Here is a 19,289-nt window from a genome sequence, read left to right as displayed (position 1 = left end):
ATCATATTATAGCAAATTAAGTCTAGTTTAAAAACATCTGGAAAAAAATATTTAAAAAACTACCATTTTTAGGGTTATAATCGAAAAAATCTGGAAAAAAAGCTGTAATTTCTACGGATTTTTTCGATTTTTGACAAAATTGCGTTCGTTGCTCGAGGTCACAAACTTCGTTGGAATATCGGATAATAGTAGACGAACATCATTTATTGCTCGTTTATATTCGATAAGATGATCGAATTCTTTGCGACAAATTAATATGAAAAGGTTAAATCATTATTTTCATATCTGTAGTAGAAATGTAAACTGTATTTCATAAAACCCAACTTCCTCTATAATGTAAAAACATAGCCAGCACAAAGTATATAATATTTTATGTGTTTAGTAACTTGAGTCTTGTTATGCCTCCACAATAGATTTCAAGAGAGTAGAGTTTGGGTAAAAAAAGGATACTTTTTTACCATAATTATAAGCTACACTTTCAGCCTATAATAACTATAATAATAATTTAACACTCTTGCTATAAACTAAATGTCCATTTCATTTTTAAAATGATGGTAAGATATTTATTTATTGAATATCTTATTAAAGAAATGATTCAACATTTCATTAGAATGTTATAATTTGAAACATTCAAGGAGGTCATTTGATTTAAATGGAATTAAATTTTTCAATTTCCTTGTGCAGCACGATTAAAAAAGCTTATATTTTTGGTTAAACATTTCATGTTTCCTAAATAAGTTTATGAAACGAAATAACGAAGACTTTTTTTGGAGCTATGGTCCTTATCGGACGTTATCGTTCTTATTTGTTTGAGGGTTGGCAGGTAAAACAAACAAAAATTGTAAAAAAACATTAAAAAAAATTAATTAAAGAATTAAAAAACACGACAAACTTAAATAAAACTGAAAAGAAATAAAAACAAGTCTAGAAGTTTACATAGCGACTTAACAGTCGGGGCCCATTATTAGGAAAATAACAGCCGCTCTAGATTTTAATCGATCCCGGCAATTAAATCGCTATGTAAACTGAAATACACTTCGAATATGAAACGAAATTATGGTACCCAAAAAGTAATTTTAAAGAAACTTTATTTGGTAAAATGAAGTTGGTCAGTTTATAAATAATGCCATTAAAAATAATATTTTAAGTCAGTTTTATCCGACACTGACTTCTAGTGGCGTTATATAAATTGTATCTGCTCGTGATTAAGAATGACGGTTTGCTATCATTACATTAATTTCTGTTTACAAGTACTAACATCCTTGCAACTAATAATCAAACAACACCATTATTAGGTCGGCTCCTTAGCCTGAAATATCTTCCCATCTGAAATTGTGAAACAAATTACATTACAAAGTAACGCTTCTTTAAAGAGGTAGAATTTTCTTGATTCTTATTCAATGAATTGGGTTTGCGAACGACTCATCGCAGAAAATTTAAGATAACTCTCACTTTAAAAACATTAATTTTCTCGTCTCAATCAAAATAGTTGAATTTAAAAGGAGATTGACAGTGCCTTTTTCGTAGACAGTGCATTTTTCGTTAACAAACTGTGAAACGTGATAGTGATCTTGAATTTACGCCAATCGTTGCATAATAACATCAAGATTTGCTGTAAAGAATCAAAAAAAGCGTAGAATTTATGGTGTTGGGAAGTGGTGGAGAAAAATTAAACTAGAAATTGTTTTATTTATGTTGATAAATTTTTAGCCTCCGGGTAGTGATGTATGTCGCAGTACAATGATTAATATTGAAGTAATTTTAACTTCTAAGCAATTATTGAACGTTATTTTCATTACCTGAGAAGTTGGACGAGTAGAGCATAAGAGTCGCACTTACATGAACATATTGTCTTATTCTTCTATTAAATCAATTTTGGAAAATTACTTTCTTGGCTCTAGATCATCACTTTTGTAAATAAATATTTTACAACGAAATTTTTTAAAGTGAGATTGAAATTGTTATTTTTTTCAACGAAGGAATAGTACTAATAAGAAATAAAGACATCTTAAATTACTTCATACTTTCAGGGTATATGACTACCAGCTAAATATATTGTAAGTTATATACATATAATACAATACATATACATATTATATTATATTGATAGCTTGTTTTGTTTAAAATCTAACCGTATTACATTCAGCATCCAGTCAGTACATAATAGTTAGAGAGTAGTCTTCAATCTCTAAGGACTAGTAATTAAATGATATTGTTTTATAACAGTAAAGTTGTTATTCAGATCAATTACCATACAGAGAGATATTATCACCATGAGATACGATATCTCTGGCAACAAACCAAACTCATATTTGACTTGTTAATTAGTTTTTATCAAATTTTGTTGTGGATCCAAATAAATGTAGTCATTATGGTTGTATTTAATTACCAGACGTTAAAAAATATTCTTGCAATATCGCATGAGAAGTTCTATCTCTATATATTATAAATGCGAAAGTAAGCATGTTTGTTTGTTATGCTTTCACGCTAAAACTCTCGAATGGTTTTTAATGAAACTGTACAGCAATATAGCTCATACTTCAGAATTACACATGAGATACAATTTATAAAAATATATTAAAAAATAAACAAAAAAATTTAAAAATTAATTTAATTTGACATTATCATAAATTACAGATATTTATCAATCTTTACTTTTAAAGCCAGCGAAGCGGGCGGGTGGGTGATCACTCTAGTAAATTGATAAAATAATTTGGCTTTTTATCGCATTTCCCATGAAAATTGAACTTTTAAAACATCGAAAAACACGGGATCAAGTTACCTTTCAAACAAAACTAAATCAAAATTATTCATTCCTGTGGTTGCTACGATATCACAGACAGGCATACAAACATCACATAAACACTTTCCTCTGGGGTTATAGTACAAGATCCGAATTAGGGTCGACCTTCACCCATCTGTTTACCGAATGAAAGTTATTTTTTATGAAATGTAAAATATTAACAAATATTCCTGTAACGGGTTGCCTTAAAAATATGGTCAAGACTATTTTTAATATAAATATCAAAACTTGGAAAGCTTGTAAACATTATTTTTGACCAATATTTTGTGACCAATCATATGCCACCGTATTTGTAACAAAATTATCTTTATTTAGATATGCGAGTCAATAAATTAACAGATGCACGTAATTACTATTTTCAACTTGTATATATGGGATAATAGAGAATGAAAAGATCGACAATTCAGCCGCTGCATATTTCTTATGGCTTTTACTATTGAGCTGCTACATACTTTTATGACCAAAATTCGTTAGATATGCAAGTAAGAGAAAAATTTCAAAAGATTTTACTCTTGATATTTTCACTAAAAGTAGTCTTGACCGCATTTCTTTAGGCAACCCATTACAGGGATATTTGTTAACATTTTATACTTCATAAAAAATAACATTCATTCGGTAAACAGATGGGTGAAGGTCGACCCTAATTCGGATCTTAGACTATTAAATTGAAATTCTGTGAACAGGCTCTATAAGAAACATATTTCTTTTTAATTGTTTTTTGTAACGTGGTAGAATTTTTTGATTTAATTTTTTTATTGTAAAACCAAACTTAATTAATAAAAATTTTATAAACAACTATCACAATAAAAAAAGTAAAAGCAAAACCTGTTTAAGTTAATAATACAGTAAAAAACCATAAGCATTTATTAATAAAAAGGACCATAAATATATTTCTGTTCCTTAAAAGGTAATCGTGTTTTTACTAAACCTATTATTATCAAAAAAGAATACATTATTTATTTATAAATTGAATCCGAACAAAATATTAAAATTATTTTCAATTTATATAACTAAGTGTTGAAATAAGTAATTAATTATTAGGCACTTTGCTAAGGCTATTGTTTTAGTAGTTCAGTAGTGATGAACAAAAAAAAAATATATTTGAAGATAATAAAAGGGTTCGTAGATTATAATAATAAGTCAGCTCTTAGTAGAGGACATAGTGGCTTACATTGTTAGAAAAATTCAAACTAATTGCTAGGACAGTGGAACAATTCTTAGTTTAATCGTTCTAAAAATGTAACAGAAGTTCTAAGTGACTTAAATAGGTAAATATATATATAAAGTGTGTCGATAATTCCGCACCATGTCAAAAATATTTTTAGTATTTGTTTTATTTGTAAGGAAGGTAGTGTCAGAAATTTTCGCGTAATTTGAGCAAGGATGAAAACACATTTTATCTATAGTGCTGCCCAATACATAGTAAGCTATTGGTCCTTCAAGCCGTATACGTAAGACGTAAGACGTATACGGCCTGAGGACCATAAGTAACGTTTACGTAAGACGTCAGATTGACGTGTATACAAATTGATATTACACAGAATTTGGCAAAGATGGAAATAGACAAAAACATTTTCTAAGAGCAAGTGCCACTTTTGGCTTATACCATTTGTAAGGAATATTTAAAAAAACAAAAGTTTATTTATAGTTTACGATGATTATCTATATCATGAATTATTCATTGAAGAATTCGTTAAGAATTTTGAATAGGTGGGTAGCACATATTGTATGGTAGTAAATATGGAAAAAAATTTCAAAAACTCAATGCAATATCAATATTCTAAAATTTTCTCTACAATTCTGTGATTGTAGGGTTGCCGAACTTTTTCCCATCACTGTATATTTTTTAATGCAAAGACTTAATTTAAAGAAAAAATAAAGTTGTATAAAACATTGTTTCTAAAGAAATTGTACTTTTCTTATAACTCTTTGCATTATAATGAATTTTGACTATTTAATTTAAAAATGCCTTGGGCTTTTTATGTATAGTTTATTATGTTTGTTTATGTACTTTGAATAATTGTCATAAAATACTTAATTCTAGTTAGACAAAGCATAGTTGACTTTATTAGTTGCATCAAATTGCTGTTGCAGTTAAGGTCTGTGGCACATAATCAAAATATATGATCCGGTCAAATAAATTAAAAAATATGATTAAAGGTACAATAATTACAAAATTACAGAAAATGGACTAAGTAGGTGATTTTATGAACACTTATATCAAAATTTTGTTCGTAGCATCAATATTTTTAAGCGTTACAAATTTGAGACTAAACTTAGTATACCTTGATATATTTCATATATACATGGTGTATTAAAATTGATTGATTTGCTACTAGCTTACATGAAAAAATGTCCATTGAAATACATTTTCGTTAAATTATTTTTATTAACACATTTTTGGAAATTTATGACTTGCGGCAGTTTTCTGAAATGTGCCCGCCAATTGTATTTTAAAAGAGTCAATAACCAGCTATTGAATTCAGCCCAATTAAATGTGAAAAATCTTAAAATTTTTTGACCTCGAAAGTCGTTTATTTTCGTCAAATAGTAAATTAAATGTTTTCTCTAGTAAGAACTCTAGTATGAGCCCATATAAGGTGGTTATGGAATTACTAAACACACTACATATTTATTGTAAATGAAGTTGGGTGTATTTATAAACATTGTCAATGTTTTCTATCTTGTTCAGTACCATAATATTATACCATCATATCGTGCACGTGATACGCTACAAATCCGAGTTCCGATAAATGTTGGAAATTTAAGCTCATTATAATCGTTAAATGTATAAAATTGGTTTTGGTTTGTTAATAAGTCCGTTTTCTAACAAATACATGCATTCCCATAATATCTACTAGCTTTGTAGGTATATTTTTTCTATAGTAGGCATTCGTTGTCCATTAGACTCAAATAAAAGAAATTCTTTATCAAATTTTTAGTGGAGTGGGTGTGATTGGTTTTTTTCTATTAAAAAAAATGTATTCTTCTATCTCTTATTTTTTTGTACAAAATATTTTTTTTTAGAATTCGCTACCCAATTAAATCAATTTACAATCAATTATTGTTTTATGATACTCCCCTCTATATTCTAAAGTGACACCTACTAATTAAATGAATTGAATTGGTCTGTGAATTTATAAATCTTTCTATTTTTCTCATAGCTACATCTCCCGAATCAGGCCTCAGATCGAAATTTGGTAAAGAGCTTTCCCATTTGTCTTGATAAACTTCATTTACTGGTATAATTTTCTGCTATCAATAACAGAACACCCTGTATGTATTTATGTATGCACTAGAGTGATACCCATCCGCTTCGCTGGGTTTAAAAGTAAAGATTAATAAAGATTGCTCTCGCTTATCCCCTTTCTATAACACTCGAAATAATGGTAAGGATTGTTTTACACAGGTAAAATATATGTATGGTTTTCTATTTTTTTAAATTTATAATACTCGTAATTATTTGTGGAGTATATCAGAAAAGATGTCCGTGAAATATTTTATATTGAAATCTTTAACAGAAATCTGTTATGTCAAATTAAATTAATTCTTTTTTTATTTATTTTTATTAATATATCTTTATAAATTATATCTCATGTGTTATTCTCAAGTATGAGCTATATTGCTTTACAGTTTCATTAAAAACCATTCGCTAGTTTAAGCGTGAAAGCGTAACAAACAAACAAACAAACAAGCATGCTTACTTTCGCAATATATAGAGATGTATATGTATACATACCTACACGTACGTATCTACCTACAATAAAATATATTATATTATTTTGTAATTTAAATGATTATATATTGTTATATGAAATACACCTGTGTTGTTTAAATATTAGGTACTAACTACTATAGTACATAAATCATAGCATTATAATAATAATATACAATAATATACAGCACATTGTCATACACACGTCATAATCAAAGATACTTGATAAATTATGTATTGGATTTTATATTTATTTTAAAATATTAAAATGTCCTTTAATATTTTGCAATTTAATTTACATTATACATTTTATTTTTAACATTGGATTTCATATTTAATTATTTAAAATTTATAAATTAAATTTATAAATAAATTAGTGCAATTAATATATTAATCACATTAAAATTGCTAGCAACTTCGCTCTCGGGAATGTTTTAACATGACATCTTTATCGATAATCTAAAATGTAACATACTATGTATAATTAATTATTATGAATATATTTTTCTTTTGCATAGTATATCCTATATGAGCTCATGGTTTGAGACAAAAGTTTATTTTACTTTCTTCATATTAATTCATTCTTTAAGAGGGTCAAATTGGAGATGGAAGTATATATGAAACTTTGTAACTTTGTTGGTGAAAAAGGGATGATAGTTTGTATGAAAATTCGTCCTTTTTGAATTAACTACTAAACCGATTAAAAAAATTATTTCACCTATAATAAGTTACAATGCAAAGTTTCTGAGATATCGTAATGTTCGATTCGATTTTAGTCCGTATCTCAAAAACTATTCGACCAGCCATCATATGCAGCCGATTTTTATACTTTTTGGGTCAAAATTATCTTATATACAGAGATTTATTGAAATTGGAGATACACACAATTTTTCGATTTTTTGGAATTTTTTTAAGGGGTACCCTTTTGAAAAAATCGAGAAAAACCCAAAAAAAATTTTTGTTTTGGAATTTGATGAAACTCGGTGAATGGGGTAATTTTGATCCAAAAAGTATAAAAATCAGGTTAATTTAATGATTGTATACAGAGTTTCTTAGATATCGCAATATTTGGATCGATTTTAGTCCGTGTCTAAAAAATTATTAGACCAGTCGTCAAATGCACCCGATTTTTGTACTTTTCGGGTCAAAATTACCTTATATACTGAGTTTTATCAACATTGGAGATACACAAAATTTTTCGATTTTTTGGAATTTTTTTAAGGGACACCTCTGTGAAAAAATCGAGAAAAACCCAAAAAAAATTTTTTGGAATTCGATGAAACTCAGTGGATGGGGTAATTTTGATCCAAAAAGTATAAAATTCATGTTAATTTAATGATTGAACCTATATAGAAAGTTACAATGTCATCGAGTATCATGGGCAAAACTTCTTGAAAAACTTCTAAAGAAAGTCTTGGATCGGAGACTTATATAGATATATGCATACAAGGCTCTTTAAAGTAAAAGACTACGATTTTAACTTGTTAACTTAGCGACATTACTTACTCATCTAATTACTAATTAACAATAGAAAATAAATTTGGATGAAAAATTTAAATAGTAAAGTGATAAAGTCATAAAATTAATCGATATCTGTCTAGATAAATATAATATAAATATCTATAACAGTTTTGGAAATAAAATATAACTTTAGTAGACATTTCTCATCCATTTAAATTTATATAACCACATTTTTAACAATACATAATATATATTTAGGCAAGACATTAGAGGATCAGTAAAAAAGGTTTTGATACTGAAATCATACGCTAAGATTGGACACTACGATTTTATAAAATTGACATAGTTTAAAGTTGATTAAAATTAAGAAGCATTATTGGACCCTATGGTCTAAATGTCTCCCACCCCAGGACAGCCACTCTTACCTAACCTAACCTAACCACTGCCTCCTTTAAAATTACAATAAATATTACCAATTCATACAGCAAATTTTTAGTCTTTCTTGAATCATTCATTTCTACGCCTTTTGATAACCAAAAAATTGTATTTTGTTATCCAAAAAGTTAGTAATTTTTACGAGTCTAAAAAGTAAGAAAACAAATTACGCTTTATTACACTAAAAAGAACTTAGATAATAATTTTAATTGTAATGTGAAATTTAAAGCGTGGGGTGGCCAATGTTTGTAAAATCAGCTAATTTCTGTTCATCAAATGATGGATTTTCGATGAACTCATAATTAAATTGAAATTTTGTTTTTATATCCGACAACTTTATATTTTTATGGAATTAATATAAACTAAAAGATTGTCTAAATATTTTAGATAGTTTTTTTATTACACTCTCTTGATTTTTTGATATAGAAATATCCAATTGAAATGGATAACCTATATGATTCATCAAACTTTGAACGATAAAAAAAAACGAATTTTTTGTGTTTTTTGGAAACTTTGTTAATCAAAAAATGTATTTATTGAAAGTTTTATTGAAATTCCTAGTTTTATTCAATCCTTGCATATCTCCTTAAACCACAATTTATTTTTACTTCAATGACCGGTCTAATATTTTCTACATAAAATAATGTTCAATGAAAAAAAAACTTGACTGGCTTGAACAATAAAATATAGTGTGAAAATTCGCTACAATAATATTTTATTATTAAAATATTCAAACCACAACCAAACACAGAGTATAGAGTCTAATAATACAGCAGTTAGAGTTAGTTAACTCTAGCCTTGCTACCTGTATATTCTGTTAGATAAAGCCAAATTAAATTTGAGGGCAATTTAAATTGATCGGATATTTAATTGATGGTATGAATGAATTGGATGGATGGTTAGCTAGCTGCATGGACGACGCTATTTCATATCAACAGAAGTGTAGTTTAATAATAATTTGTTTAAAACACAATATATGTATAATGTGAGTATGTGGTTTAAGTCTGGCTACGGTGTCGCCCACCATTATTGAAGTGAAAACTTTTATAGGCGCGTGGTAAAGATGTAATATATGTATAATAAATAATATTTGATAGGATAATAGCTAGGTAATAATAATTAAAGCTGTACAGTTAACTATTAACAAAGGGAACCTGATCTTTGGTAACTTCTGATTACTGTTCATAGATGGCATTTGATATCAAATTTCTAAAATCATGATTTATTTTATGCTCACACTTGAAACATAGCTAAGAACACTCTCCATTAAATTACCTTTCAAACGAAAGAAAAAAAATTAAAATCGGTTCATCCGTTTAGCCGCTACGATGTCACAGACAGATAGACAGACAGACACACATAGCGGTCAAACTTTTAGCAGCCTTTTTTTAGTTCGGGGGTTAATAAGGTCATATTCATGGTGATATTTTCAGCCTTCAAAAATATTCTATGATAGGGCATGTAAAAAAATCCATGAACCTTTTTTTTTCTTCCGCGCAGTAAATAAGCTTCTGAATTGCTTCTGCAATTTCACTTAGTTTCACAACTTCTAATGCAACAAGTTTGATTAATTGTTATTTTTCTATAATTTAAATTTGACATTTACTATACCATTTACATGTTAAAAAATGAAAATTAGTCATAAAAGCCTCCTTTAACGCTAAAATTCATTCATTCCCAACCATGACTACGCACAGAGTCAATACGTAACACAGTTCATGAAAATTAGAAAAAAATGGAATATCCAAATAACGGATAAACATACTATATATGTTATATATATGATGATGATATTTATTGACTTGATTGGTAATGGTATGAGATAAAATGTAGGTAACATCAACCAAAGCGTCAATTTATTATTGTCTGTTCAGGTTCATACATCAAAGTCCCTAAACTACTATTAGTTTACATAAAGCATACATAGATAGCATTGAGCTATGAGTGTAATCGATAAATAGAAAATACTCAACTTCATAAATGTGTATCGTATGTATGTAATGCAAACATATGTGTAAACTGCTGTATGCTTTATTGTAGATGCATTTTGGATCACAAATTGGAAAAAGTGCAAATAAAATTATTACCTCAATTTTTATATAGTTTTTAAGCATCGTTGTTACTTCAAAAGATAAGAAGCAACTTTCTTTTTGAAAGAATAAAATGAAAAGCTATTAGCAGAAAACATTTTAGCCCTTCTACCATGACTAATAATGATTGAATGTCTTTCAATACGTAACGGATCCAAAAGACAGCTTATGCCGAGGGTGTGACGTAGTCATTCTGATACCAGGCAAGGTGTCAAGGTTTCAGTGAAGTTATGAAATCTGAGCTAAAATAATAACCAAAACGGACAAGGGAATTGCATTCAGGAAGACAAACGCGGGGGAGAGAATGAAAAGGTCATAATACAATCTTCTAATACATTTTTATTGTTCGCTGCGAGAGTAAGGTCAACCATTACAAAATTTAGAAATTTATACGTTAGAATGAAATTTATACGTTACATATTTTATGTATGCGTTTGTTTGTTATAACATGTATATACTATATCCAAAGAAGAAGTTAGAAGAAAGATACTTTTATTACTTTGTGTGTAAGAGTGGCTATCTTTTATTACTTTTATAACGTAAAAAAACAAACGACACTGCCTTTACATGGTATTTTAACAATTAGCGCAGTCAGAAAAAACTAAGAGACAAGCAGAAAAAGAGTAATTAAAGTATAATAAATGTTTTGAAAACACTACGATAAAATTATTAGATGTAATTGGTATTACTTACGAGTGATTAATTGGTATTATTTATGAGTGAAATGTGGCCTTGAATATGAAAACTGTGTTTGAGTCGTTGTACCCATCCTATTTTTAACTTGGTTTTGCCTTGGGAAATCCTAATTGGGAAAAGGATATCCTCAGTAATAACATGTATGTACATATGTATTTTTATTTTTGTTTCCACTTTTATTATTATGTTATTTATTTATAAATATATTTAACTAGTTGTACCCGGGAAAGAATGGCAATGCCACATAAAGTAAAAGATTGTTTGATCGTATATTCTGTTTTTCGCAAATTGTTTTTTATACACAATATTTTTGGGTTTCCGTCCGGTGCGTACACAAATAAGTCAGATGGTACCTCGACACGTGAGAAGGAAAAGATGGGTTCCTGATAAGCCACATACAGACACACTTTTAGTGATTGTTCCTACATCATTTTGATGGTTATTACAAATAGGAAACTTGTAAGAACGTTTAAACTCAAATGGAAAGTACACAGGAAGTAAAATAATTTAAAAAAATTAATTTTACAATTATATGTTATCCTTTAAAGGCCATGTGCTCGGTTTTGGTACTATTTGTTACTCGATAGGTAAGTATTCCAACTGAATCATTTCACATGACTGCAGAATTAAAATTATTTAAAAATAACTTGACTTTTATTTGTTATTTTACATGTTTTAGTTTTCATGAAACCTATTTAAAAGACAAATTTATGTAATAACATTAAAATTCATTTAAAATTGTAAACAAATTATTATTTGTTCACCGAACTATAACTATGATCTTTATGTAAGAATGTAAATGGTAATAGTTAAAACCTGTTGACAAATTAAATAGCGATAATTTTAAGTATTATCTCTTGGAGTGATAGTAAATTTAAAGACTAGAATCTACTGCGGATTATATTTCGAATCTTTGTTATTTAATTAATAAAAATATATGGACAAAGAATATTATGGACACCTTTACTTATAACACGGTGTTAAATGAGGTAATGTCGATTTTCCACTAAACGGATAAACAAAAACAAAATAGAAATTCGTTTCGAAAAAACAAAATTGCTTGGTTGACATCGACTCCAAAAATAACAATAATTTTAACTACATTATATTATCGTTATTTTTTTACTTTTTAGTGCATATTAATTTGTTTTGGATAAGTTTTTCTTTTGAAGTTGGTTTTCTTTTTGTTAAAAGTTTTTTTTATTTTGTGATTTAAAGTAAATCTGAAGTACACTAACTAATTTGAAACTGAAAAAAGAATAATCGAAATCGGTTGGCGTGATATTGAGTTATTCGTCCTGTTGTCGTGCATACTTAATTCAAATTTAAGACTTTTATGATTTTCTCATGAATGCCGTTATCAGAACTGGACCAAAATAAAATGGGACCACACGGAAAGCAGCAGCTTTCAAATAGATAAAGAATCATTAAAATCGGTTCACCCAGTCGAAAGTTTTGAGGTAACACACATTTAAAAAAAATACAGTCGAATTTATAATCTCCTATTTTTTTGTTTGAAGTCGGTTAAAAATAGATTTGATCATATAAATTTAATAATTGATAATTCCAAGACAATTCAGGGTATTTCAATAGTTAACTCTGTTACTTGCTATCTTGTAGTATATTCATCTTGTTGAAGCTGTATTTGATCTGTTTATATACATAGATATAGATAAATGTCATTGGATTTACTTGGTAAATATATGTCTACATAATTATTATAATATTTATTCAAGTAGAATATTATTAACCTTCTTCAACAGTGATTAATTATGTATTGAAACGTTAATTTACTATTCTGATATAATTAATTAGTCGAGTGTTTATTGAATGATTTTACAATTATAATATGCACCACGTGTTAGTCAATCGCACCATGAATTAAGATCACTTCAAGCTATTTAAAGAAAGAATATCATCAGGTTTTTAATATAAAAAAAAAATAATAATAATAATAATATACGGCTTTTCTATAAGTTTTAAATTGAAATTTCCAGTTTCTTATATTTTTTTTGTGTACTTCAGTTTGTGAATATATTCAGCACAGTTTGTAGTTTTATAATGCAGCGATTTACCATTCTAGAACGTTTAGAAATCACTGGGTATGACAGTCCATAACACATATGTACGCAAATAACATAGCTTAATGTACTTTATGGTTTTTATACCATGTATATATGAAATATACATAGTTGGTATAGGTGTTCATAGAATCACCTTATTAATCCATTTCCGGTTGTCCGTCCGTCCGTCCGTCCATCCGTCCGTCCGTTCGTCCATCCGTCCGTCCGTCCATCCATCCGTCTGTGGACACGATAACTCAAAAACGAAAAAAGATATCGAGCTGAAATTTTTACAGCGTACTCAGGACGTAAAAAGTGATATCAAGTTCGTAAATGAGCATCATTGGTCAATTGGGTCTTGGGTCCGTAGGACCCATCTCTTAACGGTTTAGAGATAGAACAAAAGTTTAAATGTAAAAAATGTTCTTTATAAAAAACTTTTGTTTGAAACATTTTTTTGTAAACATCACTGTTTACCCACGAGGGCGTTAATTAGATGCAAATTTTATAGTATGTATTAATATAGGAATATCAGTTGTGTGTGTGTCTATTTAAAAGTGAATATCTTTTGTTATTTACGTGACGTCAAAAAAACAAACGATTGCGCATCAACACTGTCTATACATGATATTTCAACAATTAACTCACTTAATTGTTTGTTTTCACTTGTTTTAACTATGTTTCTTATCGCACGTTCTATTTTATTTGCTGGTTGGGATTTAAAACCAAAACATACAAATAAAAACGACATGTAGATTGCCTAGGAAACTAAACCTCTTTTTGATCGATTCAGCTTGGCATGAATTTTTAGAATATACAAAAATATTTTGCAATCTGTCAATTTGTATTTTTTGTCGAAATTTAATGTTTTTAAAAAAAAAAAAAATTAGTTGTGAGTTATCAGAAGTTAAAGATAATAGAGATAATTTAAAGTAAGTACAAGGAAATTTTATGTTATATCATAATAAATATCATGATCAAGCCAAATGACGCAAATGACATAATGTACGCAAATATTGGGTTGGCTACTAAATCAGAAGTATGCCTTTTTTAAATTAATATTACAATTAATTCATAAAGTATAGGGTTAAAATAGTTATAATATTAGTTAAAAGTAGGTTAAATTTTACTTCTAAGATTTTATTACATTGTTAGCTCAAATAGCCATAATAATTAATTCTCTAAACAATGAAACACGTATTTGACTTCTTAAATCAATATTTTAAAATTGACCTTTACGATTTTTGTTTTATTTTATTTATGTCATCATCTCGTTGGGTATAATTTTGGTTTATATTAAATTTGGTTAGTGTTTATATTAAACCCTACCTTTAGCTTTGAAGACACTACTCCAAAATTATTTTTGTGGTGTTCTCCTGTTCGCCGTTACTTTGTAAGACGAAAATTCTGTAAGGCCATCAGCTTTAATTTCCGTGAAATTTCAAGTAAGATAAAATATAATGGGTACCCAAATGTATTTAGCTATACACAATATAAAAATAAAGCTACACGGGCATTTTGTATTAGTGGTAAAAGAAATGTACCATATTTTTACCACTCTCACTTACTATATTATGAGGGATCTCCCTTAATATGTGGTTTAAAAAAATTATAATGAGTTGCTGCTGAGGGCATAAAAATGGGGTTCAGCTGTAGTACTTCAATAGATATTTTTAAAAACATATTATTGAATCTTTAATTCAATATAAATATGTAGTACCTACTTTTATACAAATAAATAAATAAGAATAATATTATATTTGTACACCCACGTTTTTCTATGTATATTACATACCCGGTTTGTAAGTACTATACTATCACAGTGTAATAAAACTATCTATTTCTACAGGTGGAGCATTATACATAAATGTTTTTGGATCGGATAGTACTCTTAGACGAATCATTTGAGCATTTCAAAGAGAATTTTTACTGTACCTCGACACATCGGGCCATTTTTTTAAGGGCTCGAGAAAAACGCAAAAAAATTGATGAAACTTGGTGGATGGGGTAAATTTGATCCAAAAAGTATAAAAATCAGGTTACTTTAATGATTGGATTCAAAGTTTCTGAGATATCGCAATATTTGGATCGATTTTAGTCCGTACTTCAAAAACTATTCGGCCAGTTATCAAATGCACCCGATTTTTGTACTTTTTGGGTCCAAATTACCTTATATACTGAGTTTTATCAAAATTGGAGATACAAAAAATTTCTCGATTTTTTGCAATTTTTTTAAGGGGTACCCCTTTGATAAAATCGAGGAAATCGGCAAAAAAAATTTTGTTTTGGAATTTGATGAAACTCGGTGAATGGGGTAATTTTGATCCAAAAAATATAAAATTCGGGTTAATTTAATGATTGGATGCAGAGTTTCTGAGATATCGCAATATTTGGATCGATTTTAGTCCGTACTTCAAAAACTATTCGACCAGTCGTCAAATGCACCCGATTTTTGTACTTTTTGGGTCAAAATTACCTTATATACTGAGTTTTATAAAAATTGGAGATACACAAAATTTTTCGATTTTTTGCAATTTTTTTAAGGGGCACCCCTATGATAAAATCGAGGAAATCGCAAAAAATTTTATGTTTTGGAATTTGACGTAACTCGGTGGATGGGGTAATTTTGATCCAAAAAATATAAAAATCAGGTTAATTTATTGATTGGATGCATAGTTTCAGAGATATCGCAATATTTGGATCGATTTTAGTCCGTATCTCAAAAATTATTCGACCAGTCGTCACCATATACACCATATACACCAAAGTACAAAAAGAACATGTACCTATTTTTAGCTACATATTTTTGTACCGTATGTTTATTAAAAATACTACCATTGAAACATACAGAATCTAACTTCTAAGTACCAAAAGTATAAAATTAAAAGTAGGTAGATTACATGGATACATTTTACGGATTACATATTATATACAATATATATATGTATATAAATATATTTATATGATATAGTGTGATTATTGTTGTCTTTAGGGATGGAAAGAGAAATACGTTGATATTATTATTATTATTATGATTATATGGGGATGTTGTATGAGTCATATTAGTCATCGTCAACCCTATAGAGGTAGGTATACGGATATGTCATACGATGTTGTTCACATGACCGCAACACAAGTCCTTTACTTAAATGATAAATTGTATTGTATATACAGTAATACATATGTACGTATAAATAAATACAGTTTGAGTATGTGTAAATGTTTTCAAGTTAAAATTATTAGAAAGTGTTACATTGCTTTGATGTATTATCTTGTAAAAAGAAGTAATATTTTTCCTCTTTAATTAAGTAATTTTCGCTGGATCATTTTAAGTTTCGCATGTAGTACAATGAAACTAAATATCTCAATGGAAAAAATTCATGAATCTTTGAAATTTTCCACAATTGTTTATTCGGTTGTAGAAACTTCGTAAAAAAAATGAGCCTCTCAGAGATGCGCAACAGTATGCTGTTTAAGTCACGAATATACATCAGTCTACCTGATAATATTGGTTTAATCAATCTTACATTGATTTTTATACAAATCGATAGAAATTCATCCGTCTAAAAGTGATTGAGGATGCAAGTATTATTGAAAACGACTAAATGTTGTCAACCATACCACATTCACACGATACATACATATATTAAATGTAACCATAACCTACCTAAACTATACAGTGTGTTCTAGAAGTACTTAGTCATTCTTTAATGAGATCTTATTTTTCTGGTGGTCATGATATAAGGTTGTAAGCACTCTTTTAAATGTCAAAATGTCAAAATTTATCAATTTTAGTAGATTTTGACATTCAATTTCTGTGAAACTTATTCATGTAACGAAACACTATGTCATCAATGATGTACAACAGTGGAGACTACAGACTTTTAAGCATTTCTTCATTTTTTTTTAAATATATTTATTATACTGTATTTTCAACAGATAATGTTATTTATACAATAAGCCATTTCTTCATTGTTATTAGAAAATGCTTAAAATTATTGATATTTTCAAAATTTTGCTTATTTTCAATATCAACCATATTTTAAAAAAAATTTTCTATTGTCGGGACTTGTACTTGTCCGCTAGGCCGCAGTTTCTGTGCGTGTGTAAATTTTTTTTTCTTTTTCAGTAAATCAAAATTTTCTATTTGAGTTTGTGACTTTCATTTAAAGAAAAATATCTGGATACGAATATCTAGCCCGAGAAAGTTAGTTAACGGCATTGTGAAATTTCTATTGAATTTTGTAAATAAATATTACCTACTATAGTTCAGTAAAAGATGTTAAAAAAAATTGGCTAATACAGGAAAATGAAAGAAACCGCTCGCATGGAATGTGTTTCTTAGGTGTCAAATATCATTAGTAAGGCATGACTAAGCGGCGCAAATGTTTGTATTTGTTAATAAACAATAAATTTTTAAGTCAATGATAAGATCAATGTTAAAGTTCGCTTAAAAAATTAATAAATGGGCAACTTTGATATAAATGTTAAGTGTTTGTCAAATAATCGAAAACTATTTTGCATGTACAAAGTATACGTAATTAGAGTTGTCTATTTATTAATTTTGTAAGTCAACTTTAACATTAACAGTTAGATTGGACCAACAATTTATTGTTTATTAACAAATAGAAACATTTGCACCATTATTCCATGCGTTACTTATAATATTTGACATCTTAGAAACAAATTCCATGATGTTTTAGCAAAATGCGAGCGGTTCCTTTTATTATATTTTGTTTGTAACATTTTTAACTTTACTACCAAGCAACGCTTGTTGTTTGTGCTTCATTATTGCAGATTAAAAATTAAAAAAATGTCCTTTTTTTGCTTCTAATTTCGTTTTTAACTTATATGTAAGAGTATATATAAAAAAATTCAAAAAGACCTTCTTTTGCTTCTAATTCCGTTTTTAACTTTCAACATTTTGCATATGTAGGAGCAAGACTTAAAGCTACAACCACATTAAATCATGGCTAATCATTTTCAGGACACACTGTATACATACAAAACATACCATTCATATATTTACTACATCCATATACAATAAACATACTGTACACACCATACTTACATACTACATCTATCTAACTATAACATAATAGGTTATAGGTACAATATACAAAGCATTAAAATACAATGTGACTGGAATGAATCATTGATACATATGTTTTATGAGAATGTGACTATGTTAATACTTACTATACTACATATACTATACTATGTGTATATGTGTTATTGTTTATTATTATTGTTGTTGTTGTTAATGTTAAATCAATTATTAATTCATATTATAATTATATTCATAATAACAATGACAGTAGTAGGTACTATCTAATAATAATAATAATAATAATAATAATGATAGTAATGGTACTTGTGGTTAAGAAAACTGTTTTGATCAAACAAGTCCATAACAACAATATTAATTGATTGGCTTATCTGATATACTTTCAATATGTGAGGGTTACCATGTAATGGGAAACTTTCGAAAAAATAAATGTATTCGATATTTAACAATAAGATAGTTATTTCATTTAAGCAAAATCTTATAATTTAAAGACAAGTTACATTGCCTAACATGAGATAATAGAGAATGTAGGGGCAAATTGCGCCCAAACAAAAATGAACTCACAGTGGATTGATTTAAATGAAATATGTACTCACATGTGTTTCGATGTTTATCTCGTGGTAAATGAGGTTTGGTTGGCAAAATAGGATGGACAGTGGGAATTATCTGAAACCTCGATGATATAAGCTTCTCGAATGTTGCACATAGTATCACGACGATAATTTCAAACAAAACACAAATGTTTAATTATAGAATTCAAATTTGTAAAGATAATTAATGCAAATTACAATTTATGGATTGACAAAACACATCACTTTTTAATCAAAGAAATAACGCAAATCACAAAAATATAACTGATATATGAAAAAACCACTTTAATTTAGTAGAATTAATGTTCGATTGAATTAGAATTAAAAAACTTTGAAATTAAACCACGAAATTAACTTTAGAAAAATGG

The 19,289-nt window shown here is 28.0% G+C and overlaps 1 protein-coding gene across 1 annotated transcript in view; it reads right to left on the bottom strand.

Moving 5' to 3' along the window:
• Positions 1-18,952, bottom strand: part of LOC123292442 (N-alpha-acetyltransferase 80) — a 66,971-nt gene extending 48,019 nt beyond the window's left edge. Inside the window, exon 1 of the mRNA XM_044873103.1 lies at positions 18,928-18,952. The gene's annotated coding sequence lies outside the window, so the exon portion shown is untranslated. The remainder of the gene's footprint in view (positions 1-18,927) is intronic.
• Between the last annotated feature and the right edge of the window lie 337 nt (positions 18,953-19,289).

The sequence above is a fragment of the Chrysoperla carnea genome, chromosome 2 (genome assembly GCF_905475395.1).
Source record: "Chrysoperla carnea chromosome 2, inChrCarn1.1, whole genome shotgun sequence".
Taxonomy (NCBI): domain Eukaryota; kingdom Metazoa; phylum Arthropoda; class Insecta; order Neuroptera; family Chrysopidae; genus Chrysoperla; species Chrysoperla carnea.
The sequence above is the reverse complement of the archived record's forward strand: the minus strand, read 5'-3'. Positions and strand labels throughout refer to the sequence as shown.